Source organism: Oncorhynchus keta, chromosome 27 (genome assembly GCF_023373465.1).
Source record: "Oncorhynchus keta strain PuntledgeMale-10-30-2019 chromosome 27, Oket_V2, whole genome shotgun sequence".
Classification (NCBI taxonomy): domain Eukaryota; kingdom Metazoa; phylum Chordata; class Actinopteri; order Salmoniformes; family Salmonidae; genus Oncorhynchus; species Oncorhynchus keta.
The window spans coordinates 11,518,675-11,535,175 of NC_068447.1; positions in this window are offsets into that span (position 1 = coordinate 11,518,675).

The following is a 16,501-nucleotide window of genomic DNA, read 5'->3' on the forward strand; positions in this document are numbered from 1 at the left end:
TCACTAGCTGGCACAGCCACAGAGTCATGAAATTGGATGTTAAACCAAACCCAAACCACACTGATTTAAAAACTAACCCTAACATTAACCACACGGCTAACCCTAATGCCTAACCCTAACCTGAAATTGCGATCAAAAAGCAAAAAAAATGTTCCACATTTTTGACAATATAGCCCATTTTGACTTTGCAGCTGGCCCATCGAGCAGGAAATAGATCAGTTCAGCCTACAGGATAAGATTCATGACAATAGCCCTGCGGGTGATAATAGTAATGTAAAAAATATATATTTTTACGATTTTCTAGATATAAATTGATTTAAAACATTGTCTCCTAAAGTTTCAAAAGCTTTGACTATCATCCAGAAACTGCCATAGTGGTGGAGCCAGCACACTAAACTGCCATAGTGGTGGAGCCTGCACACTAAACTGCCATAGTGGTCGAGCCAGCACACTAAACTGCCATAGTGGTGGAGCCAGCACACTAAACTGCCATAGTGGTGGAGCCAGCACACTAAACTGCCATAGTGGTGGAGCCTGCACACTAAACTGCCATAGTGGTGGAGCCAGCACACTAAACTGCCATAGTGGTGGAGCCAGCACACTAAACTGCCATAGTGGTGGAGCCAGCACACTAAACTGCCATAGTGGTGGAGCCTGCACACTAAACTGCCATAGTGGTGGAGCCAGCACACTAAACTGCCATAGTGGTGGAGCCAGCACACTAAACTGCCATAGTGGTGGAGCCAGCACACTAAACTGCCATAGTGGTGGAGCCAGCACACTAAACTGCCATAGTGGTGGAGCCTGCACACTAAACTGCCATAGTGGTGGAGCCAGCACACTAAACTGCCATAGTGGTGGAGCCAGCACACTAAACTGCCATAGTGGTGGAGCCTGCACACTAAACTGCCATAGTGGTGGAGCCAGCACACTAAACTGCCATAGTGGTGGAGCCAGCACACTAAACTGCCATAGTGGTGGAGCCAGCACACTAAACTGCCATAGTGGTGGAGCCAGCACACTAAACTGCCATAGTGGTGGAGCCAGCACACTAAACTGCCATAGTGGTGGAGCCTGCACACTAAACTGCCATAGTGGTGGAGCCAGCACACTAAACTGCCATAGTGGTGAGCCAGCACACTAAACTGCCATAGTGGTGGAGCCAGCACACTAAACTGCCATAGTGGTGGAGCCTGCACACTAAACTGCCATAGTGGTGGAGCCAGCACACTAAACTGCCATAGTGGTGGAGCCAGCACACTAAACTGCCATAGTGGTGGAGCCAGCACACTAAACTGCCATAGTGGTGGAGCCAGCACACTAAACTGCCATAGTGGTGGAGCCTGCACACTAAACTGCCATAGTGGTGGAGCCAGCACACTAAACTGCCATAGTGGTGGAGCCAGCACACTAAACTGCCATAGTGGTGGAGCCTGCACACTAAACTGCCATAGTGGTGGAGCCAGCACACTAAACTGCCATAGTGGTGGAGCCAGCACACTAAACTGCCATAGTGGTGGAGCCAGCACACTAAACTGCCATAGTGGTGGAGCCAGCACACTAAACTGCCATAGTGGTGGAGCCTGCACACTAAACTGCCATAGTGGTGGAGCCAGCACACTAAACTGCCATAGTGGTGGAGCCAGCACACTAAACTGCCATAGTGGTGGAGCCAGCACACTAAACTGCCATAGTGGTGGAGCCTGCACACTAAACTGCCATAGTGGTGGAGCCAGCACACTAAACTGCCATAGTGGTGGAGCCAGCACACTAAACTGCCATAGTGGTGGAGCCAGCACACTAAACTGCCATAGTGGTGGAGCCAGCACACTAAACTGCCATAGTGGTGGAGCCAGCACACTAAACTGCCATAGTGGTGGAGCCAGCACACTAAACTGCCATAGTGGTGGAGCCAGCACACTAAACTGCCATTACATATTTCGTCAACTTCGATACATAGGCTACTCTTTTATAGTTATTTTCCTCAAGTGAAACAAGGTCAGGTGATTTTCAGACAATCACATCTGGATTACTCAACATTAAAACATTACAGTAAAACGTGTTTTTAAAATGTATCTATTGCCATGAGAATGGTGAATAATTGTATTACTGTTATAAAATTGTCCTTAATATTTCTATTGTCTTTCTTTCTGTTTTTACTTCCAATTGAAGCAAAAGTGTTCTGGTTAGATTTTGTATTGGCATAATGAACCCATATTATTTTATGCACTACGTAATCTGTGTAAATGATTGCTTTCAGGGTTTATTCATCAACTGATTGTGATGTCACATTTTCAGACATAAATCTATGCCATACAATGCAATGCTGTTGAATAAAGATCTATAATTTCATGTATTGTGTGGTTATTCTTTTCATGGAGATGGGTGTCACCGGATATTGCATAGTAATTGATAATTGGCTGTTAATAAATTGGTGGTTCAGGTTGAATCAATACCCTGTCTCCTGGTAGAAATTAGGAATCATTTGGCTTGCATAAACCTGGCCAAACAAGACTACTATTTGACCATGCACTAAACACATGCCTTGATATACATGCCATAGTCATTTGAGAGCCATGTGTCCAATGAGAGACAAGACATGCATCCAACCCAGTTCATTAGAGGTTATATGGGAACCTGCTCCACAGACTGCAGTTCATTAGAGGTTATATGGGAACCTGCTCCACAGACTCCAGTTCATTAGAGGTTATATGGGAACCTGCTCCACAGACTCCAGTTCATTAGAGGTTATATGGAAACCTGCTCCACAGACTGCAGTTCATTAGAGGTTATATGGGAACCTGCTCCACAGACTCCAGTTCATTAGAGGTTATATGGGAACCTGCTCCACAGACTCCAGTTCATTAGAGGTTATATGGAAACCTGCTCCACAGACTCCAGTTCATTAGAGGTTATATGGAAACCTGCTCCACAGACTGCAGTTCATTAGAGGTTATATGGAAACCTGCTCCACAGACTCCAGTTCATTAGAGGTTATATGGAAACCTGCTCCACAGACTGCAGTTCATTAGAGGTTATATGGAAACCTGCTCCACAGACTGCAGTTCATTAGAGGTTATATGGAAACCTGCTCCACAGACTCCAGTTCATTAGAGGTTATATGGAAACCTGCTCCACAGACTCCAGTTCATTAGAGGTTATATGGAAACCTGCTCCACAGACTCCAGTTCATTAGAGGTTATATGGAAACCTGCTCCACAGACTCCAGTTCATTAGAGGTTATATGGGAACCTGCTCCACAGACTCCAGTTCATTAGAGGTTATATGGAAACCTGCTCCACAGACTCCAGTTCATTAGAGGTTATATGGAACCTGCTCCACAGACTCCAGTTCATTAGAGGTTATATGGAAACCTGCTCCACAGACTCCAGTTCATTAGAGGTTATATGGAAACCTGCTCCACAGACTGCAGTTCATTAGAGGTTATATGGAAACCTGCTCCACAGACTGCAGTTCATTAGAGGTTATATGGAAACCTGCTCCACAGACTCCAGTTCATTAGAGGTTATATGGAAACCTGCTCCACAGACTCCAGTTCATTAGAGGTTATATGGAAACCTGCTCCACAGACTGCAGTTCATTAGAGGTTATATGGAAACCTGCTCCAAGACTGCAGTTCATTAGAGGTTATATGGAAACCTGCTCCACAGACTCCAGTTCATTAGAGGTTATATGGAAACCTGCTCCACAGACTCCAGTTCATTAGAGGTTATATGGAAACCTGCTCCACAGACTCCAGTTCATTAGAGGTTATATGGAAACCTGCTCCACAGACTCCAGTTCATTAGAGGTTATATGGAAACCTGCTCCACAGACTCCAGTTCATTAGAGGTTATATGGAAACCTGCTCCACAGACTCCAGTTCATTAGAGGTTATATGGAAACCTGCTCCACAGACTCCAGTTCATTAGAGGTTATATGGAAACCTGCTCCACAGACTGCAGTTCATTAGAGGTTATATGGAAACCTGCTCCACAGACTGCAGTTCATTAGAGGTTATATGGAAACCTGCTCCACAGACTCCAGTTCATTAGAGGTTATATGGAAACCTGCTCCACAGACTCCAGTTCATTAGAGGTTATATGGAAACCTGCTCCACAGACTCAGGGTTTTTCATTAGAGGTTATATGGAAACCTGCTCCACAGACTCCAGTTCATTAGAGGTTATATGGAAACCTGCTCCACAGACTCCAGTTCATTAGAGGTTATATGGAAACCTGCTCCACAGACTCCAGTTCATTAGAGGTTATATGGAAACCTGCTCCACAGACTCCAGTTCATTAGAGGTTATATGGAAACCTGCTCCACAGACTCCAGTTCATTAGAGGTTATATGGAAACCTGCTCCACAGACTCCAGTTCATTAGAGGTTATATGGAAACCTGCTCCACAGACTCCAGTTCATTAGAGGTTATATGGAAACCTGCTCCACAGACTCCAGTTCATTAGAGGTTATATGGAAACCTGCTCCACAGACTCCAGTTCATTAGAGGTTATATGGGAACCTGCTCCACAGACTCCAGTTCATTAGAGGTTATATGGAAACCTGCTCCACAGACTCCAGTTCATTAGAGGTTATATGGAAACCTGCTCCACAGACTGCAGTTCATTAGAGGTTATATGGAAACCTGCTCCACAGACTGCAGTTCATTAGAGGTTATATGGAAACCTGCTCCACAGACTCCAGTTCATTAGAGGTTATATGGAAACCTGCTCCACAGACTCCAGTTCATTAGAGGTTATATGGAAACCTGCTCCACAGACTGCAGTTCATTAGAGGTTATATGGAAACCTGCTCCACAGACTCCAGTTCATTAGAGGTTATATGGAAACCTGCTCCACAGACTCCAGTTCATTAGAGGTTATATGGAAACCTGCTCCACAGACTCCAGTTCATTAGAGGTTATATGGAAACCTGCTCCACAGACTCCAGTTCATTAGAGGTTATATGGAAACCTGCTCCACAGACTCCAGTTCATTAGAGGTTATATGGAAACCTGCTCCACAGACTCCAGTTCATTAGAGGTTATATGGAAACCTGCTCCACAGACTGCAGTTCATTAGAGGTTATATGGAAACCTGCTCCACAGACTCCAGTTCATTAGAGGTTATATGGAAACCTGCTCCACAGACTGCAGTTCATTAGAGGTTATATGGAAACCTGCTCCACAGACTGCAGTTCATTAGAGGTTATATGGAAACCTGCTCCACAGACTCCAGTTCATTAGAGGTTATATGGAAACCTGCTCCACAGACTCCAGTTCATTAGAGGTTATATGGAAACCTGCTCCACAGACTCCAGTTCATTAGAGGTTATATGGAAACCTGCTCCACAGACTCCAGTTCATTAGAGGTTATATGGAAACCTGCTCCACAGACTCCAGTTCATTAGAGGTTATATGGAAACCTGCTCCACAGACTCCAGTTCATTAGAGGTTATATGGAAACCTGCTCCACAGACTCCAGTTCATTAGAGGTTATATGGAAACCTGCTCCACAGACTCCAGTTCATTAGAGGTTATATGGAAACCTGCTCCACAGACTGCAGTTCATTAGAGGTTATATGGAAACCTGCTCCACAGACTGCAGTTCATTAGAGGTTATATGGAAACCTGCTCCACAGACTCCAGTTCATTAGAGGTTATATGGAAACCTGCTCCACAGACTCCAGTTCATTAGAGGTTATATGGAAACCTGCTCCACAGACTGCAGTTCATTAGAGGTTATATGGAAACCTGCTCCACAGACTGCAGTTCATTAGAGGTTATATGGAAACCTGCTCCACAGACTCCAGTTCATTAGAGGTTATATGGAAACCTGCTCCACAGACTGCAGTTCATTAGAGGTTATATGGAAACCTGCTCCACAGACTCCAGTTCATTAGAGGTTATATGGGAACCTGCTCCACAGACTCCAGTTCATTAGAGGTTATATGGAAACCTGCTCCACAGACTCCAGTTCATTAGAGGTTATATGGAAACCTGCTCCACAGACTCCAGTTCATTAGAGGTTATATGGAAACCTGCTCCACAGACTGCAGTTCATTAGAGGTTATATGGGAACCTGCTCCACAGACTGCAGTTCATTAGAGGTTATATGGAAACCTGCTCCACAGACTGCAGTTCATTAGAGGTTATATGGAAACCTGCTCCACAGACTCCAGTTCATTAGAGGTTATATGGGAACCTGCTCCACAGACTGCAGTTCATTAGAGGTTATATGGAAACCTGCTCCACAGACTCCAGTTCATTAGAGGTTATATGGAAACCTGCTCCACAGACTCCAGTTCATTAGAGGTTATATGGGAACCTGCTCCACAGACTCCAGTTCATTAGAGGTTATATGGAAACCTGCTCCACAGACTCCAGTTCATTAGAGGTTATATGGAAACCTGCTCCACAGACTCCAGTTCATTAGAGGTTATATGGAAACCTGCTCCACAGACTCCAGTTCATTAGAGGTTATATGGAAACCTGCTCCACAGACTCCAGTTCATTAGAGGTTATATGGGAACCTGCTCCACAGACTCCAGTTCATTAGAGGTTATATGGAAACCTGCTCCACAGACTGCAGTTCATTAGAGGTTATATGGGAACCTGCTCCACAGACTGCAGTTCATTAGAGGTTATATGGAAACCTGCTCCACAGACTGCAGTTCATTAGAGGTTATATGGAAACCTGCTCCACAGACTCCAGTTCATTAGAGGTTATATGGGAACCTGCTCCACAGACTGCAGTTCATTAGAGGTTATATGGAAACCTGCTCCACAGACTCCAGTTCATTAGAGGTTATATGGAAACCTGCTCCACAGACTGCAGTTCATTAGAGGTTATATGGGAACCTGCTCCACAGACTCCAGTTCATTAGAGGTTATATGGAAACCTGCTCCACAGACTCCAGTTCATTAGAGGTTATATGGAAACCTGCTCCACAGACTGCAGTTCATTAGAGGTTATATGGAAACCTGCTCCACAGACTCCAGTTCATTAGAGGTTATATGGAAACCTGCTCCACAGACTCCAGTTCATTAGAGGTTATATGGAAACCTGCTCCACAGACTCCAGTTCATTAGAGGTTATATGGAAACCTGCTCCACAGACTCCAGTTCATTAGAGGTTATATGGAAACCTGCTCCACAGACTGCAGTTCATTAGAGGTTATATGGAAACCTGCTCCACAGACTCCAGTTCATTAGAGGTTATATGGAAACCTGCTCCACAGACTCCAGTTCATTAGAGGTTATATGGAAACCTGCTCCACAGACTGCAGTTCATTAGAGGTTATATGGAAACCTGCTCCACAGACTCCAGTTCATTAGAGGTTATATGGAAACCTGCTCCACAGACTCCAGTTCATTAGAGGTTATATGGAAACCTGCTCCACAGACTGCAGTTCATTAGAGGTTATATGGAAACCTGCTCCACAGACTCCAGTTCATTAGAGGTTATATGGAAACCTGCTCCACAGACTCCAGTTCATTAGAGGTTATATGGAAACCTGCTCCACAGACTGCAGTTCATTAGAGGTTATATGGAAACCTGCTCCACAGACTGCAGTTCATTAGAGGTTATATGGGAACCTGCTCCACAGACTGCAGTTCATTAGAGGTTATATGGAAACCTGCTCCACAGACTCCAGTTCATTAGAGGTTATATGGGAACCTGCTCCACAGACTGCAGTTCATTAGAGGTTATATGGGAACCTGCTCCACAGACTGCAGTTCATTAGAGGTTATATGGAAACCTGCTCCACAGACTGCAGTTCATTAGAGGTTATATGGGAACCTGCTCCACAGACTCCAGTTCATTAGAGGTTATATGGAAACCTGCTCCACAGACTCCAGTTCATTAGAGGTTATATGGAAACCTGCTCCACAGACTCCAGTTCATTAGAGGTTATATGGGAACCTGCTCCACAGACTCCAGTTCATTAGAGGTTATATGGAAACCTGCATGGTTCATATTGGCAGGGTTTAAGCCAGCGGTCTGTGTTGTGTTGTTACCATGGCAATCTACCATGCTGCACTAAGGTAAAGGGTCTGAATACTTATGTAAATGTAATATTTCTGTTTCTAATTTATAATACATTAGCAAAAATGTATAAAAAAATGTTTTTTGCTTTGTAATTTATAGTGTGTGTGTAGATTGATGGGTGGGGGGACAATTTAATACATTCTAGAGTAATGCTGCAACGTAACAAAATGTGGAGAAAGTCAAGGGGTTTGAATACTTTCTGAATGCACTGTATGTGCATGTTACTGAGCAGATGATGCAGTGTGTGAGTATGAAGGAGCCTGATAGTTTTTTTATTTTACCTTTATTTAACTAGGCAAGTCAGTTAAGAACAAATTCTTATTTTCAATGACGGCGTAGGAACAGTGGGTTAACTGCCTGTTCAGAGGCAGAATGACAGATTTGTACGTTGCCAGCTCAGGGGTTTGAACTTGCAACCTTCCGGTTACTAGTCCAACGCTCTGACCACTAGGCTACCCTGTCGCCTCTACACTCTAACCACTAGGCTACCCTGCCGCCTCTACGCTCTAACCACTAGGCTACCCTGTGCATAGAGACCCCCCCCCAAAGGTCACAGGCTTAAAGCAGTTCTGCGTGCAAGAGTGGTCCAAAATTCACCCACAGCGATGTGAGAGACTGATCAACAACTACAAGAAGCATTTGGTTGCAGTCATTGTAGCCAAAGGTGGCACAACCAGTTATTGCTTATAAAGGGAACATTTACTTTTTCACACAGGGGAATTGGCTGTTGCATAACTTTGTTAATTTCTTAATTAAATTGAATAAGGTAAACCTTTATCTAATATTAGGTTTTGGTTGAAGAGCTGCTAACATTCAGTATTGAAAATATGCAAAAATGTGTACTGTACAAGGAAAGGGGGTACAGGACAAGGCCAGAGGAAGTAAGCGATAATAAGTGCTTTAGCTGTCATTTTGTTGTCATAAATTTCACAAATGTTTCTGTTTGATGTTATGTCAAGCCTATACCACGTAAACACATATCAGTGAACAACAGACAATAAACAACTATCGAACCACGTGTAATAAATAAATACAAACGGACTGGAATATAGCTGGATGAAAGAATTAGACATTTACATCTGCAATTGTTAGTTATGTAAGGACCAAAAATACCAGTTTTATAATATTATACTGCCCTGTCTTCTCTGCCCCTGTCTTCTATGCCCGTCTTCTCTGTCCCTGTCTTCTCTGCCCCTGTCTTCTCTGCACCTGTCTTCTCTGTCCCTGTCTTCTCTGTCCCTGTCTTCTCTGCCCCCGTCTTCTCTGCCCCTGTCTTCTCTGCCCCTTTCTTCTCTGCCCCTGTCTTCTCTGTCCCTGTCTTCTCTGCCCCTGTCTTCTCTGCACCTGTCTTCTCTGTCCCTGTCTTCTCTGTCCCTGTCTTCTCTGCCCCCGTCTTCTCTGCCCCCGTCTTCTCTGCCCCTTTCTTCTCTGCCCCTGTCTTCTCTGCCACCTGTCTTCTCTGCCCCTGTCTACTATGTCCCTGTCTTCTCTGCCCCTGTCTTCTCTGCCCCTGTCTACTATGTCCCTGTCTTCTCTGCCCCTGTCTTCTCTGCCCCCGTCTTCTCTGCCCCCGTCTTCTCTGCCCCTGTCTTCTCTGCCCCTGTCTACTATGTCCCTGTCTTCTCTGCCCCTGTCTACTATGTCCCCGTCTTCTCTGCCCCTGTCTTCTCTGCCCCTGTCTTCTCTGTCCCCGTCTTCTCTGTCCCTGTCTTCTCTGCCCCCCTTCTCTGTCTTCTCTGCCCCTGTCTTCTCTGCCCCTGTCTTCTCTGCCCCTGTCTTCTCTGCCCCTGTCTTCTCTGCCCCTGTCTTCTCTGCCCCTGTCTACTATGTCCCTGTCTTCTCTGCCCCTGTCTTCTCTGCCCCTGTCTACTATGTCCCTGTCTTCTCTGCCCCTGTCTACTATGTCCCTGTCTTCTCTGCCCCTGTCTACTATGTCCCTGTCTTCTCTGCCCCTGTCTTCTCTGCCCCTGTCTACTATGTCCCTGTCTTCTCTGCCCCTGTCTTCTCTGCCCCTGTCTTCTCTGCCCCTGTCTACTATGTCCCTGTCTTCTCTGCCCCTGTCTACTATGCCCCTGTCTTCTCTGCCCCTGTCTACTATGTCCCTGTCTTCTCTGCCCCTGTCTTCTCTGCCCCTGTCTACTATGTCCCTGTCTTCTCTGCCCCTGTCTTCTCTGCCCCTGTCTACTATGTCCCTGTCTTCTCTGCCCCTGTCTTCTCTGCCCCTGTCTACTATGTCCCTGTCTTCTCTGCCCCTGTCTACTATGCCCCTGTCTTCTCTGCCCCTGTCTACTATGTCCCTGTCTTCTCTGCCCCTGTCTTCTCTGCCCCTGTCTACTATGTCCCTGTCTTCTCTGCCCCTGTCTTCTCTGCCCCTGTCTACTATGTCCCTGTCTTCTCTGCCCCTGTCTTCTCTGCCCCTGTCTTCTCTGCCCCTGTCTACTATGTCCCTGTCTTCTCTGCCCCTGTCTTCTCTGCCCCTGTCTACTATGTCCCTGTCTTCTCTGCCCCTGTCTTCTCTGCCCCTGTCTACTATGTCCCTGTCTTCTCTGCCCCCGTCTTCTCTGCCCCCGTCTTCTCTGCCCCCGTCTTCTCTGCCCCTGTCTTCTCTGCCCCTGTCTACTATGTCCCTGTCTTCTCTGCCCCTGTCTACTATGTCCCTGTCTTCTCTGCCCCTGTCTTCTCTGCCCCTGTCTTCTCTGTCCACGTCTTCTCTGTCCCTGTCTTCTCTGCCCCCGTCTTCTCTGCCCCTGTCTTCTCTGCCCCTGTCTTCTCTGCCCCTGTCTTCTCTGCCCCTGTCTTCTCTGCCCCTGTCTTCTCTGCCCCTGTCTTCTCTGCCCCTGTCTTCTCTGCCCCTGTCTTCTCTGCCCCTGTCTACTATGTCCCTGTCTTCTCTGCCCCTGTCTTCTCTGCCCCTGTCTACTATGTCCCTGTCTTCTCTGCCCCTGTCTACTATGTCCCTGTCTTCTCTGCCCCTGTCTACTATGTCCCTGTCTACTATGTCCCTGTCTTCTCTGCCCCTGTCTACTATGTCCCTGTCTTCTCTGCCCAAGCAGTGAGGATGAGAACAACACAGTGGGATGTGGATAAATGTTTTCAGGTCAAATGCAGCCGTTAAAAAATATGGGGAACAATTAAGAACCTTACTGTGATTGTTTTCAATTCAAATGGTCAAAAATAAACAAAAATAGCTTCTTAGCAAAGAGTCATTTCTCAAGCAATAATTTTGCTTGGACTTGTCTGGGAGTGGAGTGGGGAGGGGAAAACTGACAACGATCTGTTATTGGCAGAGAGGTTTGGAACTCTCTTTCTTATTGGTCTATTGCTTATAGGTCTCATTGATCAACAGGCAGGTGTTGTATTTTATGTTGAATGTTCTGAGAGTATGTTATTATATCTTACATTATTGTTTATACAGGAGCAGCTGCCTTCTTGGCCAGGTATCCCTTGGATAAAACTTGGCATTTATTGTCATGAAGGCAGCTCTGCAGAGTGGTCACTAGCTGGCACAGCCACAGAGTCATGAAATTGGATGTTAAACCAAACCCAAACCACACTGATTTAAAAACTAACCCTAACATTAACCACACGGCTAACCCTAATGCCTAACCCTAACCTGAAATTGCGATCAAAAAGCAAAAAAAATGTTCCACATTTTTGACAATATAGCCCATTTTGACTTTGCAGCTGGCCCATCAAGCAGGAAATAGATCAGTTCAGCCTACAGGATAAGATTCATGACAATAGCCCTGCGGGTGATAATTATTAATGTAAAAAATATATATTTTTGCGATTTTCTAGATATAAATTGATTTAAAACATTGTCTCCTAAAGTTTCAAAAGCTTTGACTATCATCCAGAAACTGCCATAGTGGTGGAGCCAGCACACTAAACTGCCATAGTGGTGGAGCCTGCACACTAAACTGCCATAGTGGTGGAGCCAGCACACTAAACTGCCATAGTGGTGGAGCCAGCACACTAAACTGCCATAGTGGTGGAGCCAGCACACTAAACTGCCATAGTGGTGGAGCCTGCACACTAAACTGCCATAGTGGTGGAGCCAGCACACTAAACTGCCATAGTGGTGGAGCCAGCACACTAAACTGCCATAGTGGTGGAGCCAGCACACTAAACTGCCATAGTGGTGGAGCCTGCACACTAAACTGCCATAGTGGTGGAGCCAGCACACTAAACTGCCATAGTGGTGGAGCCAGCACACTAAACTGCCATAGTGGTGGAGCCAGCACACTAAACTGCCATAGTGGTGGAGCCAGCACACTAAACTGCCATAGTGGTGGAGCCTGCACACTAAACTGCCATAGTGGTGGAGCCAGCATACTAAACTGCCATAGTGGTGGAGCCTGCACACTAAACTGCCATAGTGGTGGAGCCAGCACTAAACTGCCATAGTGGTGGAGCCAGCACACTAAACTGCCATAGTGGTGGAGCCAGCACACTAAACTGCCATAGTGGTGGAGCCAGCACACTAAACTGCCATAGTGGTGGAGCCAGCACACTAAACTGCCATAGTGGTGGAGCCAGCACACTAAACTGCCATAGTGGTGGAGCCAGCACACTAAACTGCCATACCATATTTCGTCAACTTCGATACATAGGCTACTCTTTTATAGTTATTTTCCTCAAGTGAAACAAGGTCAGGTGATTTTCAGACAATCACATCTGGATTACTCAACATTAAAACATTACAGTGAAACGTGTTTTTAAAATGTATCTATTGCCATGAGAATGGTGAATAATTGTATTACTGTTATAAAATTGTCCTTAATATTTCTATTGTCTTTCTTTCTGTTTTTACTTCCAATTGAAGCAAAAGTGTTCTGGTTAGATTTTGTATTGGCATAATGAACCCATATTATTTTATGCACTACGTAATCTGTGTAAATGATTGCTTTCAGGGTTTATTCATCAACTGATTGTGATGTCACATTTTCAGACATAAATCTATGCCATACAATGCAATGCTGTTGAATAAAGATCTATAATTTCATGTATTGTGTGGTTATTCTTTTCATGGAGATGGGTGTCACCGGATATTGCATAGTAATTGATAATTGGCTGTTAATAAATTGGTGGTTCAGGTTGAATCAATACCCTGTCGCCTGGTAGAAATTAGGAATCATTTGGCTTGCATAAACCTGGCCAAACAAGACTACTATTTGACCATGCACTAAACACATGCCTTGATATACATGCCATAGTCATTTGAGAGCCATGTGTCCAATGAGAGACAAGACATGCACCCAACCCAGTTCATTAGAGGTTATATGGAAACCTGCTCCACAGACTGCAGTTCATTAGAGGTTATATGGAAACCTGCTCCACAGACTCCAGTTCATTAGAGGTTATATGGAAACCTGCTCCACAGACTCCAGTTCATTAGAGGTTATATGGAAACCTGCTCCACAGACTCCAGTTCAGGGAAGTCAGGAACCAATACACGCAGTCAGTCAGGAAAGCTAAGGCCAGCTTCTTCAGGCAGAAGTTTGCATCCTGTAACTCCAACTCCAAAAAGTTCTGGGACACTGTGAAGTCCATGGAGAACAAGAGCACCTCCTCCCAGCTGCCCACTGCACTGAGGCTAGGAAACACGGTCTCCACCGATAAATCCATGATTATCGAAAACTTCAATAAGCACTTCTCAACGGCTGGCCATGCCTTCCGCCTGGCTACTCCAACCTCGGCCAACAGCTCCGCCCCCCCCCCGTAGTTCCTCACCCAAGCCTCTCCAGGTTCTCCTTTACCCAAATCCAGATAGCAGATGTTCTGAAAGAGCTGCAAAACCTGGACCCGTACAAATCAGCTGGGCTTGATAATCTGGACCCACTATTTCTGAAACTATCTGCCGCCATTGTCGCAACCCCTATTACCAGCCTGTTCAACCTCTCTTTCATATCGTCTGAGATCCCCAAGGATTGGAAAGCTGCCGCAGTCATCCCCCTCTTCAAAGGGGGAGACACCCTGGACCCAAACTGCTATAGACCTATATCCATCCTGCCCTGCCTATCTAAGGTCTTCGAAAGCCAAGTCAACAAACAGGTCACTGACCATCTCGAATCCCACCGTACCTTCTCCGCTGTGCAATCTGGTTTCCGAGCCGGTCACGGGTGCACCTCAGCCACACTCAAGGTACTAAATGATATCATAACCGCCATCGATAAAAGACAGTACTGTGCAGCCGTCTTCATCGACCTCGCCAAGGCTTTCGACTCTGTCAATCACCAAATTCTTATCGGCAGACTCAACAGCCTCGGTTTTCGGATGACTGCCTTGCCTGGTTCACCAATTACTTTGCAGACAGAGTTCAGTGTGTCAAATCGGAGGGCATGCTGTCCGGTCCTCTGGCAGTCTCTATGGGGGTGCCACAGGGTTCAATTCTCGGGCCGACTCTTTTCTCTGTATATATCAATGATGTTGCTCTTGCTGCGGGCGATTCCCTGATCCACCTCTACGCAGACGACACCATTCTATATACTTTCGGCCCGTCATTGGACACTGTGCTATCCAACCTCCAAACGAGCTTCAATGCCATACAGCACTCCTTCCATGGCCTCCAACTGCTCCTAAACGCGAGTAAAACCAAATGCATGCTTTTCAACCGATCGCTGCCTGCACCCGCATGCCCGACTAGCATCACCACCCTGGATGGTTCCAACCTTGAGGTTATATGGGGAACCTGCTCCACAGACTCCAGTTCATGTGGACATCTATAAGTACCTAGGTGTCTGGCTAGACTGCAAACTCTCCTTCCAGACTCACATCAAACATCTCCAATCAAAAATCAAATCCAGAGTCGGCTTTCTATTCCGCAACAAAGCCTCCTTCACTCACGCTGCCAAGCTTACCCTAGTAAAACTGACTATCCTACCGATCCTCGACTTCGGCGATGTCATCTACAAAATGGCTTCCAACACTCTACTCAGCAAACTGGATGCAGTCTATCACAGTGCCATCCGTTTTGTCACTAAAGCACCTTATACCACCCACCACTGCGACTTGTATGCTCTAGTCGGCTGGCCCTCACTACATATTCGTCGCCAGACCCACTGGCTCCAGGTCATCTACAAGTCCATGCTAGGTAAAGCTCCGCCTTATCTCAGTTCACTGGTCACGATGGCAACACCCATCCGTAGCACGCGCTCCAGCAGGTGTATCTCACTGATCATCCCTAAAGCCAACACCTCATTTGGCCGCCTTTCGTTCCAGTACTCTGCTGCCTGTGACTGGAACGAATTGCAAAAATCGCTGAAGTTGGAGACTTTTATCTCCCTCACCAACTTCAAACATCAGCTATCCGAGCAGCTAACCGATCGCTGCAGCTGTACATAGTCTATTGGTAAATAGCTCACCCTTTTTCACCTACCTCATTCCCATACTGTTTTTATACTGTTTTTATTTATTTACTTTTCTGCTCTTTTGCACACCAATATCTCTACCTGTACATGCCCATCTGATCATTTATCACCAGTGTTAATCTGCAAAATTGTATTATTCGCCTACCTCCTCATGCCTTTTGCACACATTGTATATAGACTGCCCATTTTTTTCTACTGTGTTATTGACTTGCTAAATTGTTTACTCCATGTGTAACTCTGTGTTGTCTGTTCACACTGCTATGCTTTATCTTGGCCAGGTCGCAGTTGCAAATGAGAACTTGTTCTCAACTAGCCTACCTGGTTAAATAAAGGTGAAATAAAAAAATAAAAATAAAAATTAGAGGTTATATGGAAACCTGCTCCACAGACTCCAGTTCATTAGAGGTTATATGGAAACCTGCTCCACAGACTCCAGTTCATTAGAGGTTATATGGAAACCTGCTCCACAGACTCCAGTTCATTAGAGGTTATATGGAAACCTGCTCCACAGACTCCAGTTCATTAGAGGTTATATGGAAACCTGCTCCACAGACTCCAGTTCATTAGAGGTTATATGGAAACCTGCTCCACAGACTGCAGTTCATTAGAGGTTATATGGAAACCTGCTCCACAGACTCCAGTTCATTAGAGGTTATATGGAAACCTGCTCCACAGACTCCAGTTCATTAGAGGTTATATGGAAACCTGCTCCACAGACTCCAGTTCATTAGAGGTTATATGGAAACCTGCTCCACAGACTCCAGTTCATTAGAGGTTATATGGAAACCTGCTCCACAGACTCCAGTTCATTAGAGGTTATATGGAAACCTGCTCCACAGACTCCAGTTCATTAGAGGTTATATGGAAACCTGCTCCACAGACTCCAGTTCATTAGAGGTTATATGGAAACCTGCTCCACAGACTCCAGTTCATTAGAGGTTATATGGAAACCTGCTCCACAGACTGCAGTTCATTAGAGGTTATATGGAAACCTGCTCCACAGACTGCAGTTCATTAGAGGTTATATGGAAACCTGCTCCACAGACTCCAGTTCATTAGAGGTTATATGGAAACCTG